At 40.9% G+C, this 14,587-nt stretch overlaps 1 long non-coding RNA gene across 1 annotated transcript in view; it reads right to left on the bottom strand.

Moving 5' to 3' along the window:
• Positions 1-14,190, bottom strand: part of LOC112447126 (uncharacterized) — a 45,741-nt gene extending 31,551 nt beyond the window's left edge. The window contains exons 1-2 of the long non-coding RNA XR_003035222.2: positions 14,101-14,190; positions 685-901 (exon numbers count right to left, since the gene is read on the bottom strand). This is a non-coding gene — a long non-coding RNA (uncharacterized lncRNA). The remainder of the gene's footprint in view (positions 1-684; positions 902-14,100) is intronic.
• Positions 14,191-14,587: the final 397 nt, after the last annotated feature.

Genomic DNA, 14,587 nt, shown 5'->3' with positions numbered 1-14,587 from the left:
TTGAACATGAAACATTCTTTATGATTATTCTCATTTGTTTTGCATGTCTCTCTCATTATCTGAGCTTCCACTATCCAAATATTTGCTGGAGCAATTTGCAAAAATATTTTATTAAAATCATCCAAATTGAACACCCACTTTAACAAAATTGTCACGCCTGAATGCATTCACATTGTTTGCAAATCTAGGTTGGAGGAAGCCATGTGCTAAAGACTAGCTTGGCTGTTCTTCCCATAGGACTTAGGGAATAGCTTATATTGCTTAAATGTGCCATGCTTTACTAATATCATCTTCCTACATTATTAAGTGAAAATGATTTAAAGAAAAGTGCAAAGCACAATGAATAAAATAAGGAAAATAAATAGAAAATTAATTAACTAATTAATTATTGAAAGAGCCTAGAAAATCCTATGCTTTAGGAGAAAAGTTGGAAGTAGTTAAGTGAATTGAGAAAAAACAAAGCCATTATTCTCTTCTAAACATATTCCAATAAGATCACCACCCTTTCCACCCCTGTGACAAGTAATCACTATCACCAATAATTCCACGTTGCCAAAATGAACTGTTAATGTTTAACCATTGTTTTACTTAATCCTTCCCTTACTGTGATTGAACAGAACTGTTTGGTCTCTCTTTCTTGAAACAACCTTTTCACTTAGCATGTTCTCCTGGTTCTCTTCTTACTTCAATGACTCCCACTGCTGATCATTCCAACTTCTGAACTCTGGAGGGACCCAGATGTTAGTTCCTGGACTTTATTTCTTCTCCACCTTTCCTCCCAAGGTAACCTCATCCAATATAAATACTGTCTATAAACAGATGACTATTAAATCTCAGTCTTCAATCTGACATCCTTGCTGTACTTCATTGCAGCTCTCTGTACCTTGTATTCCTATGGGCTCTGTAAAAGAAAAAAAAAAAAAAAAGATTTGTAGCATTTAATAATTTTTATGGTGCAGATTCTCCTAACGCATGACCAATTTTCAGCCACAACTGTGACACTGATTCTCTTGAACCAGTAGTATTTGGTTCCACATAGCCAGTGAATGTATCTAACTGTGCGCTTGGAATCTCCCTTTGGAAGTCAAGAAGCCTTTTCATACATACAATCAAAACACAGTTCTTAAGTTCTCCCTTTCCTAAACCTACTCTTCCAATAGTTTTCTTTTTCTTCTTAAATAGTTCCACCATTTACCTAATTTCTCATTTAATATTCTTCATGGGGGGGATCTACCACTTTTTCTGTTAACCTACATTTTAAAAGGCTGCTAGCTTCCAACCTGCTAGAAATCAGGTGGCACAATAATTCTGGGATATCAGTTGCTGACCCAGTTTTCTCCCCAAGTAAGTATGCAAACCTGCAGACTCAGAATTTGGTTTTAGAAAGAATAACATTCAACATTAGAGAATGTCTCTTATAAAGCAGCGCACACAGTATTAATGGAAGCATTTATAGAAGCATGACATAAGGTCGTGTACAAAACAGAAAAGATAGAGTGAAAATTGAACTTTACACTTCCTGTAATACTTATCCTTGCAAGAGTGACACAACTTTGTGACCCCCACAGGAATTTGGGGGAACCAAGGAAAGCCATGCTGATTTAGTGCTACATCTGTTTCTGCCCTGTTTGGCTACATCATTGGTAATAGATTAAATAGTTAATCTAATCATTCTCTTGTTTGCATATATGCTTGTGTGAGCATGTGTTTTCATCATGTCAAGTCATAGTTCAACAGAGAACCTCTCCTCCATATATAAGTAGAATCAGAAACTGGAAATAAACCTGGATTGTCCATATTTTTATTATTTAAAAAAATCTAAACATATAGAGAATTGTACAAGATAATATAACAATATACTCAAAAAGGAGATTTAACATGTGATATTAATTTTGAGCCCTAATAGCTTAGTTGGTAAAGAATCCACCTGTAATGCAGGAGACCTGGGTTCGATCCCTGAGTTGGAAAGATCCCCTGGAGAAGGGAAAGGTTACCCACTCCAGTATTCTGGCCTGGAGAATCCCATGGACTGTATGGTCCAGGGGTCGCAAAGATTCGGTCATGACTGAGTGACTTTCACTTTCACTTTATCACCATGCTTTAATGTAGTGGCAGCTGCTTTGAGCCCTTCCTTGAACCACTTTCTCTCTCTTTTTCTCCAGGTTTAATCATAACTCTGAATGCAATATGTATTCACAGACTTATTCTGAGACTGCTTGATAGTCATGTACAAGGTGTGCAGAACTTGGTGCTGCTACATTCTGAACCTTCAGAAGCTATTGTTGTATCATTTTTGCTGCCAACAATATTTCCAGCCTGGCTCTAGCATGCATCTTCAAGAATAGTCTTTCCATTATGTCCAAAATTGCCAGAAATCTTCTTCCATCTTTAGAAGGATTTCTTTAGAAAATCGAAAGTTTGTGCTTAGGCATTAAACATAACCAATCTACTACCCTCACACTTTCCTCCTCCTATCTCACTTGCACCCTCATAGGAAATACAAGTATTCTGGGATGCACTTTCACACTAGTCTTTCAAAGTGCACTGTCTTTTGAGTTTCCCGTCTGCTCCAGAGTTCTCTTACATAATCAGAGCTATATTTCAAAACCTTTCCTGTAAGCGTAGCATGCTCAGTTTGTTACTGGTGGGGATTTGCCTCTGTGTGAAGTTTTACATACCCTCACTAGCACCTTCCATGGAACAAATGGGAAAAATCCCAGCTATATAATCACACATCTAAAAAATGTAAATAAATAAAAGCTTAAAATAGATACATTATGTTCCATATTAATTCATTTGACATTAGTATTACATGGTCATGGTGAATTTGTATAAATATTTAAAATGCAAATGTGCACATACAGTTTTTAAAGCACATGTTTTGTTACACACATAAAACTGTGTTCTTGTAACATTCTTTGTTTCTCTGATTTGTGCCTTATACACTGAGTTACCTATCTCAGGTATATGCATACATTATATTATTGATTGGAATGTGGCCTCCACAGAAGAGAGAACTTTGTCAACTTAATTTATGATTTCTATGCTCTGCTTTGTATTCATTCTTTTAAGATTGTAGGTACACAAAATTCATTAAATTATAAATTTTTAACCCAGGAAGCAAGATGAATGATGGAAATATCATGGGGAAAAAATAGATGTAAAAAAAAAATTATCTTCAGGAAGTCTGAGAGTTTTTATTCTGGTTTGGGAATAGCTGAGGCATGTAAGCACCAAGGAGTCTGGATTAAGGGAACTGCTAGTCATTATATGGGCAAGGAAATAAAATCTAGCAGATTGAATAAAGAAATGTCAAACTTTAGGGTGAAAAACTGAATGTGAGTGGCCAGAAATTCAGTTCATAGATAACTAGAATGAGCACCTTTCCAACCCTTGTAACAAGAAAATCTGCTGGGAAAACAGTTTTTTGGGTTTTTTTTTTCTTTTTTTAATTTAGGTGAGAAGGACAAATAATTAACCTAAAATATGGAGAGATATAGGACTTCCCTGGTGTCTCAGATGGTAAAGAATCTGTCTGAAATACAGGAGACCAGGATTCAAGCCCTGGGTCGGGAAGATCCCCTAGAGAAGGAAATGGCTTCCCACTCCAGTATTCTTGCCCAGAGGAATTCATGGACAGAGGAGCCTGGTGGGCTACCGTCCATGGGGTTGCAAAGAGCTGGGCATGACTAAGCAACTAACACTTTCTTGAACTTTTCCTGATGGAGAGACACATCAGTAATTAAAAGCAGTACTTAAGCATTTACTTTTGTGGCACATTGCCAGTGAATGCTGTATGAAAGAAAGTGAAAGTTGCTCAGTCGTGTCTGACTCTGTGACCCCATGGACTATACAGGCCATGGAATTCTCCAGGCCAGAATACTGGAGTTGGGTAGCCTTTCCCTTCTCCAGAGAATCTTCTCCACCCAGGAATCAAACCAGGGTCTCCTGCATTGCAGGTAGATTCTTTACCAATGGAGCTACCAGGGGAATGCAGCATAGATTGACAAAAAAAAAAAAAAAAGTCCACTAGCTAATTTTAATAAATAGCTAAAGGTTGTGTATATTACTGTGAGAGAGAGTGTGAAGTTACTATGGGCCAAGGACATAGAGATATTAATGCATTCTCCCAGGCTTTTCTAACAGGTGCTCACAAGAACACACAGGGGAATCCCAAGAAAACTTTCTCCATGGTCCTGTCTAGGAGAGAGGAATATGAGTTACTGCTGACACTGCGCCCAGTCCCAAATCCACTGTCTCAACTTAAAACACTTAACTTACATAAAGAAAAGCAACCAAACTTAAGCCTGAGTGCATCGATTGAAACCCCCTGAAGCTGGAGGGGAAGGAAATAGTGAAATAAAATCCCATCCTTGAGAAATGACAAAGAATAAATGCAAGACCCAGTATTACATCTAGAAGAGGAAAGAGACCCATGTAGAATCCAAACCCACAAGGCACAGTTTCACAGTGCCTAAGGCTTAAAACATCAGAGAATGTCCCCAGATGCCTCTACCTCAAACCAACAAGCACTGGGTAGAAATAACATTGGAATGCAGCAAGGACCACTGCAAGAGACAGATTTTCTCTGGAGAGTAGAGTCATTGAAAGACCCAGAGGCACGTGTGGGTTTAATTGCTTCATTTGTGTCTGACTCTTTGCGATCGCATAGACTGGCTTCTCTGTCCATGGGATTTCCCAGGCAAGAATACTGGAGTGGGTTGCCATGCCCTTCTCCAGTCGATCTTCCCAGCCCAGAGATGGAACCCGAGTCTCTTATGTCTCCTGCACTGGCAGGCAGGTTCTTTACCAGGTGATCCAGATGGTGAGAAAGCTTCAAACCCAATTGAAATTCTGAGTGTGAGCGTGTGCAAGCTGCTTCAACAGTGTCTGACTCTCTGCAACCTGAATAGAATAGCACAAGTCACCACATTAAAGAGCTGAGGGGAAAAAAGGTATGATTATCTCCTAGCATAAATATTATTGATGTTAGTACCTACTACCCTACACAACATGCCAAGGTTTTAACAAAACAGTAAGTATGACTCATAAACAGAAGCTGAATGAACACAGTCTGAGAGCAAGTATCAAAACCAGACTCACATATTCATAGATATTAGAATTAACGGACAAAATACTTTAAATAATTATGATTAACATGTTAAAGCTTCTACTGGAAAAAATTAGAGGACAAAATACAAGATCAGATAAGTAACGTTATTAGATATAGAATCCATAAGGGAAAAAAAAAAACACTATACTAAGTATGGAGTATACTGTCACTGGGCTTACTAATAGACTTGGCTCAACTGAGCAAAGAATCGGTGATCTTAAAACAGATTAATAGAAATCACCCAAACTGAAATGCAAAGAGGAAAAATAAAGAGTGAAAAAAAAAAAAAAAAAAAAGGACAGAGCATCAGACAGCTCAGTTCAGTTCAGTCACTCAGTCCTGTTTGACTCTTTGTGACCCCATGAACCACAGCATGCCAGGCCTCCCTGTCCATCACCAAATCCCGGAGTCCACTCAAACCCACATCCATTGGGTTGATGATGCCGTTCAACCATCTCATCCTCTGTCATCCCCTTCTCCTCCTGCCCTCCATCTTTCCCAGCATCAGGGTCTTTTCAAATGAGTCAGCTCTTCATATCAGGTGGCCAAAGGATTGGAGTTTCAGCTTCAGCATCAGTCCTTCCAATCAATATTCAGGACTGATTTTCTTTAGGATGGACTGGTTGGATCTCCTTGCAGTCCAAGGGACTCTCAAGAGTCTTCTCCAACACCACAGTTCAAAAGCATCAATTCTTCAGCACTCAGCTTTCTTCACAGTCCAACTCTCACATCCATACATGACCACTAGAAAAACCATAGCCTTGACTAGACGGACCTTTATTGACAAAGTAATGTCTCTGCTTTTCAATATGATGTCTATGAGAGACAATATCAAATGATCTCTGAGATATATTGAATTGGAATAAATATGAATAAATATGAAGAAGAGAAGAAATGCTTGAAGAAATAATGACAGTGAATTTTCCAAAGTTAAGAAGAGATACCAGACCATAAATCCAAGATCAGAGAACATAAAGTAGAATAAATATCAGTGAAACTACACATAACTCTATCATAATAATACCATTTACATCTAAAGACAAAAAGAAAAATCTAGGAGTCAGAAAAAGATGTAAGAGAGATTACTGAGAGAGAAGCATTTGTAAGACTTGTAGCAGACTTACTATAAATTGTGTAAACAGGAAGGTAATGGAGTGCCATACATAAAATACTGAAAGAACTAAAAAGCCCTAAATTCTGTATTTAGTGAAAATATTGAAAATTTAAGGAAATAATATTTGACTTCAAGTCCAACATGTAAAGAGCTTTGAAAATCCCTACTTCCATCCTTACAACAAGAAGAACTGAACAAATTGAACATCAAGGACTTTTCTTGAATCCATCATTGAACTGAGGTCAGAGAACACACTACTACCTCCGAGTCTGGTGAGACAGTTGAATCCAAAGGTTTACAGCTGAGATCTGCGTATCTGAAGCAAAGCCACTGGGACCATAAGCTGGTGAGGAATCTTAAGGAGTGATTGTGACTAATTTCTAGGGCATAAGTATGAATTAGGATGAGGAAGAAACTCTTGAGGGAACACAGATTTAGGAGGGAATACACAATTTCCCTCTAGGGTTTTACCTCTAGGAATCCCAGCAGGTGCCAACAGTGAAGACTGGAGCTTGTTAAGTGCTCTGGCAGGAGGAGGGAACAAGTAATCCTTGTGAATTATATGCAGAGTGTTCTCTATAAGATCTACTCTCTAAGGGAAAAGACTACATAGTAGTATTCAGTAATTAATAGTAATAGTCCTCAGAGCACATTTCAGGAAAGGCTTATTAGAAAGATGTGTATAATTCATCTGGCACAGAGAAATTCCTCAATTCTGGTACCTACTCTTGTAATTATTGGCATGATATCGCTTTTTTCTCAACTCCCTGGCTAATAACCTTTGAATATACACCCAGTTCTATATATCACCCCCTAAATGTGTAATGTAATATATATGTTTGGGACAAAAATAAAATTCAACATCCTTACAGGAAGAGCTAGTGTGGTAAACACTACGGTATTAGGAGATCTGGGAAAAACTTCTGACTTCCCTGAAAAAAAATGCCTTTTCAAAATACCTTTGGTGCCAAAGTCAGATGAAAATATATTTATGAGCATAAAAAAATATTGGTAAGCTCACTGATATGCTTCTCTTTATAAGAGCTCAGTTTTCTAGGAAGAAAGGAGTTGTAATTGGTTTCTAGTTAAATAGATGGTGCCATGATCAGTGGCCAACTCATGCAGAGTTCCAGACAATAGCAAAGAGAATTAAGAAAGCCTTCTTAAGTGAACAGTGCAAAGAAATGGAGAAAAACTATAGAATGGGGAAAACTAGAGAACTCTTCAAGAAAATTGGAGACATCAAGGAAACATTTCATGCAAAGATGGGCACAACAAAGGACAGAAACCACAAGGATCTTAGAGAACCAGAAGAGATTAAGAATGGGTGGCAAGACCATGCAGAACTATACGAAAAAGGTCTTAATGACCCAGATAACCATGATGGTGTGGTCACTCACCTAGAGCCAGACATCCTGGAGTGTGACATCAAGTGGGCCTTAGGAAGCATTACTACAAACAAAGCTAGTGCAGGCGAAGGAATTCCATCTGAGCTACTTAAAAATCCTGAAAAGTGATGCTGTAAAAGTGCTGCACTCAATATGTCAGCAAATTTGGAAAACTCAGCAGGGGCCACAAGACTGAAGGTCAGTTTTCTTTCCGATTCCAAAGAAATTCAATGCCTCAAAATGTTCAAACTACTGTACAATTGCACTCCTTCTACATGCTATTATTAACAATATCAGGGTTATGCTCAAAATCCTTCAAGTTATACTTCAGCAATAGTGAACCAAGAACTTCCAGATGTACAAACTTGGTTCAGAAAAGGCATAGGACCCAGACTTCAAATTGTCAACATTCATTGGGTCATGGAGAAAATAAAAGAGTTCAAGAAAAGCATCTACTTCTGCTTCATTGATTATGATAAAGCCTTCGACTGCAGACAATTATTAAACAGAATACAAGACCATCTTACCTGTCTCCTGAGAAATATGTTTGTGGTCAAGAAACAACAAGTAGAACCAGATGAGGAACAATTGACTGGTTCAAAACTCAGAAAGGAGTATGACAAGGCTGTATATTGTCACCCTGCTTATTTAACTACTATGCAGAGTACATCATGCAAAAAGCTGGGGTGGATGAATCACAAGCTGGAATCAAGACAGTTGGGAGAAATATCAGCAATCTCAGATAGGCAGATGATACCACTCTAATGGCAGAAAGTGAAAACGACCTAAAGAGCCTCTTGATGAAGATGAAAGAGTAGAGTGAAAAAGTTGGCTTAAAATACAACATTAAAACACACACACACACACACACACTAAGTTCATGGCTCTGGTCTGATCACTTCATGGTGAATAGAAGGAAAAAACGTGGAAGCAATGACAATTTTTGGGGGGGGAGTAGCTCCAAAATCACTGTGTAGAGTGACTGAAGACATGAAATCAAAAGATGCTTGCTTCTTGGAAGGAAAACTATGACAAATCTGGTGAAGTGAAGCGATAGTCACCCAGTTGTGTCTGACTCTTTGCATCCCCATGGACTGTAGCCTGCAAACTTCCTCTGTGTATAGAATTCTCCAGGCAAGAATACTGGAGTGGGTCACAAAACTAGAAAGCATATTAAAAAAACAGAGACATCACTTTGCTGACAAAGATCCAATAGTCAAAGCTATTGTTTTCCAGAAGTCACGTATAGATGTGAGAGTTGGACTATAAAGAAGGCTGAGTGCCGAAGAGTTGATGTTTTTGAAATGTGGTGCTGGAGAAAACTTTTGAGAGTCCCTTGGATAGCAGGGAGATCAAACCAGTCAACTGTAAAGGAAATCAACCCTGGAAGGGTTTTCATTGGAAGGAGTGTTTCTAAAGCTGAAGCTCCAATACTTTGGCCACCTGATGTGGAAAAGATCCTAATACTGGAAAGACTGATGGCAGGAGAAGGGGGTGAGGTTATTGGATGGCATCACTGACTCAATGGACATGAATTTGAGCAAACTCCAGGAGATAGTGGAAGACAGAGGAGCCTGGCATGCTGCAGTCCAAGAAGTCACAAAGACTCTGACATGGCTTTAAGTGAAGTGAAGTCACTCAGTTGTGTCCGACTCCTTGCAACCCCATGGACTATAGCTTACCAGGCTCCTCTGTCCGTGGGATTTTCTAGCCGAGAATACTGGAGTGGGCTGCCATTTCCTTCTCCAGGGGATCTTCCTGACCCAGGGATCGAATCCGGGTCTCCCACATTGTAGGAAGACGCTTTACTGTCTGAGCCACCAGGGACGTCCTCTGACATGGCTTAGTGACTTAACAACTAAATTCCTTCACAGGGTTTCCTACACTTAGGACCTCATAAACCCAACTACCTCCCAAAGGCCTACTCCAAATATCATCACATTCCAGGTTAGAGTTCCAACATGGAATTTAAGGGGGGTGCAAACATTCAGTTCAAAACACTGAGTCATACTATAGAAGGGACTGGAGACCAGAGAAGTAAAAGAATGCACTCAAGTTCACACAGCAATAAAGACTGAACTGTAAGCAAAACACTCTTAGAGCTTTGCAGAGTCTAAGCCCTTCTTGGCCCAATCGTGCCTCCCTATCAGATGCCCTGTGTTGACTCTGGGCTGATCACCGTCCCAGGGAGTGCTGGAGCCAGGGGCCCGTTGGTGTTATTTGCAGTCAGAATCAAACCAGTTGCATATTTGGTGCTTGTTTTACCTGCTCACCTTCGTGTGATAGGAGTTTCTGTTTGACCAGGTGCAGAGAAAGGACACAGGACTGGAGGTCAGCCAACCTGGCTTCCTGTTTGTCACCAGCTCCGTGCATGACCTTGTACAAGTCATTTTAAATGGTCCGCCTCCATCTGACTGAGTAAAATGTGGGGCTGAGACAGACAACACTTTCCTTTTGGCTGCAATTGTTCCTATCAAATAAGATTGATTAACATAGAGATCGTTAAGGGACCAAAGACCACACACCCGTCAGCTGGTCGTCTTTGTTTTTCTGTCACATTTGATCTCATCAGATCAAGAATCAGGAATGTGTTATTTGAATTTGTGAGACACAAAATATCTATAACCAGAATTCAGGTACGCATTGCACAAAAAAAGTATTAATTGAGCTTATTTTTCATCAGGATATATACTTCATGCTAGGATGCAGCTGTGAATGAAACAGGGGTGATCAGACAGTGCCATGTGGTGTGAGAAATGCCACACAGAAGAGGAAGGTAAGAATAACGACAGCAAGAGGCTCCAGGGCAAGACGGCCTGGGTTCGACCGCTGACGGCACCTAACTGCCTGTGTAGCCTTACACACGTATATAAACATGGTAAATCAATCATTAAAGGTGAAGCAGACTCACAGATATAGTGAGCAAACTAATTACCAGTGTGTGGTTATCAGATATATAGAGAACAAATGGGTTACTGGTTGGTTTGGAGTGGAGTGGGAGGTCCAAACGATTGGGTGGAAGATAGGCTACAAAGATGTATTCTACAACACTGGGAATACAGCCAATATTTCGTGATAACTGTAAATGGAATATAACCTTTAATAATTGTATAAAGAAATTAAAATATTTAAAAATGGTATCTGTCTCGGTTGTGGGGGAGAATCAGTTTTGAGAATTCTTACAAAGTTCTCTAAACTGTGCTGCGCAGTGAGGCACGCAGCCCTCATGGAGGTGATGGAGAGGTGCTGGGTGACAAAGGAGAAGGAAGAAACGGCACCTACGTGATTCAGGCCAGGGTTGGGGGACACAGCAATGCAGGATCCCCAGGGGGGTGACGTCAAACTGAAGCCCAAAGAATGAGCTGGAGTCAGTGGTGGAGGGTGGGGGTGAGGAGTCTCCCAGGAAGGGGGAATCTCATGTGCGAAGTCCCTCAGACAAGGGAGAATAGGAGTTGTGGGGGAACCAAGGAGTGGTGACAGGTGAGGCTGGGAGATCAGCCCAAGTCTGATACCAAAGGCTTTCTAACCCCCGTCTCCCACTCTGGAGCTAGAGCTGTATAACCCACCACACGATTTACCTGCTCAGCCATGTGAAAAGCACTGGAGGAATCCCGCCTTAGGGGCCACGTGGGCGCTGGGGGTTGGAGTTTGGTCAAGCGGGAGTTTTGTCTGAAGCTGCCAGGGACAGAAGGATCAGGGAGTGGGCTGGCTGTGTGCAGTCAGGCTCAGCCAGAGAAAGAGCCAGAGCAGCTGGAGCGGAAAACAAAGCCAAGAGGGCAGAGGGCAGCCAAGTAGACGCGGGAAGAAAGCAGGGAGAGAGAGAGCTCAAGGAGAAGAAGTCATGGGGCTCAAGACAAGTGACCAAGGAAGGCCTGAGTGCCAGCAGCCTGTGTGAATGGTCCTGATCTCAGGGTCCGTGGAGGCACCAGGCGGCTTGACAGCCAAGGGTCTGGATGGATGCCCGGCACCCTCATGCGCTCATGAGGCCGGTCAGGGTGAGCTCGGGGAAGATCTCCGCACAGACTGGTACCTGTGCTCAAGCACTGCCCTCTCTTGACCTGGTGGGATGAAGGGCTTTTTATGGGGACTTTTCACCATCATCACCCCAGGGTATCTAGGAGGAAAGTGTTAGGAGAAACAGCTTTCAACAGCTTCTGCTCTAAAGCCAGAAGGTCTGCGATGACCACTGCACCTCCATCTCACGTACGTGTGAGTGTAGATTATAATGGAGCTGTTGGCTTATTTTTTATGAGGATTACATATAAGCCCTTAGTGTTGTAGTCCATGGGGTCGAAAAGAGTCGGACACACCTTAGTGACTGAACAACAACAACAACAAAAACATCATGTGTGGTATAAACCAAGAGACATGGATGCTGAAGTCTCCAAATGTGTGTTCTGTGAATTGCACAACTTTTGTAGACTCGAGTTTCTACTGTGCCTAATTTAAATCTATCAGTGAGTTTTGAACAGGAAAAATGACTCAGCTCCTCAAGACCTGGAACCTGTCAGAACAATCTCTGAAGAAATATTTCCTTTCTGCTTATTTAAAAAGTGATCTTGTTTATCAAGAAGCTGCTCCCCCTGGGTCAAAAGCCTGAGATACAGGATTAACAGGGAGATCTGGGAATATTTCTTCTCTTTTTTTCTAGATCTCTCCAGCTAGACAGCAAGAGCGGACACTGGCTTTTTTCAGGCACATTTATTTTTCCTCTTTGATATCAAGCTGTGCTTTTGAGAAAAGGACCATGGGATGAATTAGGCCCTTGGTAATTTGCATGAACACTTGAAAATACCAATGACACCTCTTTCCAGTTCTATAAGTGTTTCTGAATTCATTTTATTCTCCACAGCAATTGCTTGTGCTGGAAAAACAAACAGCCCTGTGAATCAGACTTGTGTTTGTTTACACCCCGTGGAGAGCTGGGGGGATAAAGAGATTAAATCAAAGGCTAACTGCACAGAAAGATGAGGGAATAGCAAAAGCTCTCAGGAGCGCTATCATGATTTTGTTTGATGGTTCTCCATGAGGCATGTGGTACAGTTTCCTTGTTTGGCATGCTTATTATTGCTGGAAGTACCACCCATCCATCCCCAAAACTCAGCCATATCTATCATGCTTCATGGCCAGAGTTATGGATCTTCTCTTTTAGAAAGTCTCCACTATTTTTTTTTTTAATTCAATCTACAACCCTGATTCTTCTTCCTGGTGTAACACTTGTTTCCTGGCAAAGCACACTGACCTTACTCTCTCCAGTGGTCCAAAATGTGTCCCTTATTAACGTTTCAGGCATAAACGCTATACAACACTCACTGGTATTCAGCATGCACTAATTATATGGCTATTTAGTGATTTCCAGGTCTGTAACTCTGACCTACCTGATGGCAAGAATGAATGCAGAGAGAGACAGCCATCTTTCTCATGCCCTATTTGCTGCTTCCTGTATTGTCCTTTTTTTCCCCATCTCATTTCATGCATGTGTATACTCACTCACTCACTCAGTTGTGTCCAACTTTGCTACTCCTTGGACTGTAGCCTGCCAGGCCTGTCTGTCCAGAAAAATTTTCCAGGCAAGAATACTGGAATGGATCACCATTTCCCACCCAGAGGATCTTCCTGACCCAGGGATCAAACATGTGTCTCCTGCATCTCCAGAATCGGCAGGAGGATTCTTTACCACAAGCACCGCCTGAGAAGCACATTTCCTCCCACATTTTCTTATAATTTTTTGGCCTTGCAAGCATCCAAATTCTTTCACAAACACCAACTCACTGAAGCTGCATAATAGCCTTGCAAGATAGTTACTCATCATTGTCATTGTCACCAGCAACTAAAGTTTAATAAGATAAAACACTTTGCTGAAGCATGTTCTGCTGGAAAATGGTGAGACCAACTCTTTCAAAGGCATATAAATCCCACCCCACATGGTCTTCCCTAGAACAATTTTTTTCTGTCTAATTCTATTAAAACCAGGTTAATTTAATGTTTTGCATAAAATGGGTTTGGTAAGTCACTAAAATACATATCAGATTAATTTATGGCAACATTACATTAAAAATAGAAAATAAAAAGTATTATGTAGAAATAATCTAAATTTTTATTCTCTCAGAAATGTCTTTAAATCTTATCCCATTTAAAGGAAACTGAAATTGGAAGTCTTAAAGAAGTCTTTAGGAATGAGGTTTACAATGAACATACAATGTGAAAATCCAGTCAGAGACCTGTATATAGGTCAAAGATTTTGCCAAATCCTGACTGAATGAATGCATGCTATACTAAGCTGAAATATTTAAGGTAGGCGTATATGATGTTTCATGATTCTTCAATTTAACTGACCTTCCTGATTAGTCAAGCAGTGATTGGTTTCAATGATATCACATAAAAGGTTTGCTCCTGCAGTATAAAATAACTAAAAAAAAGTTTCCAAAATTGATGTCAAAGGCAGGGGTAGGGTGATCAAATCCACAGTGGGGACAGATACACACCGTTAAGTCTGTGCCATGGCTGCACTCACTGGGTCCTTCCATTTGGTGGTCTCTTTCCTGTGGATTGCCCATTCTGACTCCAACATGCTGTCCAAGTCAGCGAAACAGTCACATCGGCTGGGTGCAGAGGGACCTTATCTTCTGGGAGCTTCTCCAGATAATGGATGCTCCTTGTGCTTTGTCTATGGGATAAATCACAATTCCAGGGTAGGACGTGCATCAGGAGGGTCCGTTGAACTGCAGCAAGAGTGGGTGGGCTGCCCACACCGTGTCTGGCCCCTCCACCTCTGCCTGGGCTCAGATGCCCAGATCATCATCCAGGGTCACTGAAGCTTGAAAGTGAAAGCCAAGCCCATAGACACCATCTGCGGATGTGGAAAAACCTGTGAAGCAGGAGTCAGGAAAATTGGCTTTGAGGCTTGGCTGTGACTCTTTCCAGTAAGAATATTCTAGGCAAGTAGTAAAATTGCTCTGGGTGTAAATTTCC

The sequence above is a fragment of the Bos taurus genome, chromosome 6 (genome assembly GCF_002263795.3).
Source record: "Bos taurus isolate L1 Dominette 01449 registration number 42190680 breed Hereford chromosome 6, ARS-UCD2.0, whole genome shotgun sequence".
Classification (NCBI taxonomy): Eukaryota; Metazoa; Chordata; class Mammalia; order Artiodactyla; family Bovidae; genus Bos; species Bos taurus.
This window is presented reverse-complemented; position numbering and strand designations above follow the sequence as displayed.